The sequence below is a fragment of the Camelus ferus genome, chromosome 2 (assembly GCF_009834535.1).
Source record: "Camelus ferus isolate YT-003-E chromosome 2, BCGSAC_Cfer_1.0, whole genome shotgun sequence".
Lineage (NCBI taxonomy): Eukaryota > Metazoa > Chordata > Mammalia > Artiodactyla > Camelidae > Camelus > Camelus ferus.
The window spans coordinates 51,484,985-51,488,242 of NC_045697.1; positions in this window are offsets into that span (position 1 = coordinate 51,484,985).

Sequence of the window (3,258 nt, forward strand, 5' to 3'; positions counted from 1 at the left end):
GTTGAAGATTAATTGACCATAGGTATGTAGATTTATTTCTGGGCTCTCTGTTCTGTTTTATTGATCCATATGTCTGTTTTTGTGCCAATACCAAGCTGTTTTGATTACTGTAGCTCTGTAGTATTATCTGAAGTTGAGAGGGTTATGCCTCCAGCTCTGTTCTTTTTCCTCAGGATTGCTTTAGCAATTCTGGGTCTTTTGTGACTTCATATAAATTTTAGGATTATTTGTTCTAGTTCTGTAAAAAATGTCCTGGGTAATTTGATAGGGATTGCATTAAATCTACAGATTGCTTTGGGAAGTATGACCATTTTAACAATATTAATTCTTCTAATCCAAGAGCATGAGATATCTTTCCATTTCTTTGAATCATTAATTTTCTTTATCAATGTTTTATAGTTCTCAGCATATAAGTCTTTCACCTCCTTGGTCAGATTTATTCCTAAGTATTTTATTTTCCTTAATGTGATTTTAAAAGGAATTGGTTTTTTAACTTTCCATTTCTGATATTTCATTGTTAGTGTAAAGAAATGCAACAGTTTTCTGTATGTTAATCTTGTATCCTACTACTTTGCTGAATTCATTTATCAGTTCTAGAAGATTTTGTGTGGAGTCTTTAGAGTTTTTCAATAGGTAGTGTCTTATCACAGGCAGCCATGAAACCAAATAAAGCACAAGATGAGACCCAGTGTTTTATATTTAATCTCTTTTCCTATGTGCAAAATGGTCTGAATTTAGTGAGAAAATGTTCCCCTGAAACCTTAGAAAATGCTTACTTGGACTAAACCTCAAGAAAAATTGGAGCTGGAAAGAGAAGGAAAAAGATACATTTTAATAATCTGAGTGAAAAAAAGCAGAGATTTGACAAGTTCTCAAATAGGACATATTTCAGGATGAATTTTCGATGAGCTCTGTTATCTTAGCCTTTGGGATAAACTGGGTAGGTGCCTTGATAAGCAGGCAAGCAATGGTGTTAGTGAAATTGATCAAGTGGACACTAAACACAGCTCTGGCTTTACCAGTCTGTACTTGCCTGGGCTTTTCCACCCATCTCAGGTATGCTTGTAATAGTTGGAGATTCTGGGATCAATTTCCTAGGCTTCACATGGCCAAAAGTCAAATACTATTCATATTTCATTCCCAGTTTCACCACAAGTCCAAGCTTTTGCCAAATATCCTAGTACCAGAATCCAGAATATATTCCTAGCAGACTTTCTTTCTTATAAGGTATTATTCATGTGATTGTCTGGGGATTGGATAACATGACTTTTAATTTAACCAGAAGGCAATAGCAATGCCGTAGATGCTACTTGTGAAACAGTGTCTGTTTGAGAACAGTGGTCTTTTGAGGAAGAATTAGATGTGCATGTAGAGGGATAACCTACCAATTTCCAACAATAAAACCAGACTTTTTGGCAAACAAGTTCTGGGTAGTGTGTAGCTCATAATACTCTTTTACTTATAGATTGGAGGGGTCCAGCTCTTGAACAATAAGGAAAATAAATCCAGGAAGGTGGAGTGTAGGGGAGGTTGTTGCTGTTTTCCCTCAAAAGGAGTTACAGAGCACCAGTACCTGTGGGAATGCACAATTCTGAGAGCTACTTTGGTTTCTTGGTGGAGGCTAAGAGAGGAAGGTTAGATAATATATTTTATGTCAAAGGCTGAAGTTTAATAGAGTTAGACTAAATCTTACGGGGAAGGGAAATTGATGGTTTGCAGTTTCATTTGTTAGAGAATTTCTGTCCTGTCTTTAAAGACATGATAATTATATGGAACAAGAAACAATAAAGTCACAGGTAAAATAGTGAATTGATCAAATAAGTTTCCTAAACTTCTTTCTTCTTCCTTTGCCAAGCTTGTCTCTCCTTTCCCATTACCCGGAGGCTTCATCTTTCATCATAATCACTCATCCTGTGTCATTTCCCCTGAGGCTCTTTTAGACTCTAATGAAAAAACTAAAAATTCTATTTCGATGATAGTGTCAGTGACTGATTATTGTTCAACGTGTTATCCCTCTTAGGTAGTATTATAATTTAAGCAATAATTTTCTGCAACTCTATCCAAAGGAGTGACCTATGATGAGCAGTTTAGGCTCCTTCTTAATGCTATTATAAATACTACTCTTTGACCCAGAAAAGCAGATAAATTAAAATATTCTTCTAGGTCTTAGAATTCAACACATATTTAATAAAAACCAACTATTTGTCAGGGGCTGTTCTAGACATATGAAAACAAAGATGAATAAAATACAACCCTTGTCCTCAGCAAGCCACTCGAAGATGTTACTAGAGGGATAGTTCTGGAGTCCCCAGGTGGGGAGGAGGTCATTCACTGAGAGGGTGTGAAGCCAGGTAAGACTGTGAGCTCCCAGGGGATATGCTAGTCACTCCTCTGTCTCATTGCAACACCCATGCCTTGTCTTCCCCACTATGTTGTGAGATCCTTGCTCAGGAAACAAGTCTTACATCCATACTCTCAGTACTTCTAGTCAGTTAGCCAGATTTTGGTTGTATAACCAGTTGGTAAATTGTGACCTCGAGCACATTTATTTATCTCCTCAAGCCCCAGTTTCCTTATCTGTGAAAATGAGGAAGCTGATAATCCCTAAATTGCTAATTTGGGGGAGGATTTAATTGGATAATTCATGCAAAGCACAGACAGCAGTTCCTGGTACATAGTTAGCCTTCAAAAAATGTTGGCAAATGTAACATAAATAAAAGTTGATGTACCATGTGGCTTGATCTTTACATGGAATTAAATCAAAGGAAATATAAGTCCAGTTCTGGAATCCTTGATGAATGATGTAGGGCTTTGGTGTCATTTTCATAAAGAAACTGGCCCAGAGATTCCATAGAGACTAATACATAAGAAGCTTCAGAGAAACAGTCTAGAGTATTTCTAGTGATTTGTTCCATTGTCTCTCCAGATTTCATTGCATTCATAGCAGCTGCTAACAAGCTCTCTTACTTTCTTAGCTACATTTGTCTCTACATCTACTCCTCCTCCCCTGTTCCCTGAAGAGCCAACTCACCGTCATGCTCATGCACACACTTCCCATGCACTTCCCCATGCCTGAAGTATGACCACCCCCACTAATGCACAGCTCCTGAAAAGCCTAGGTTTTATCTCATTTGGATTTATTTTCTCATAAGCATTAGCTCCCCTGAAATTGAGATGAATCAAGTGCTGTATCTTATTGCATCGTATTCATAACATTATCAGTAAATGAATAACCAGCTTATGGCACTGCTGTTGTAG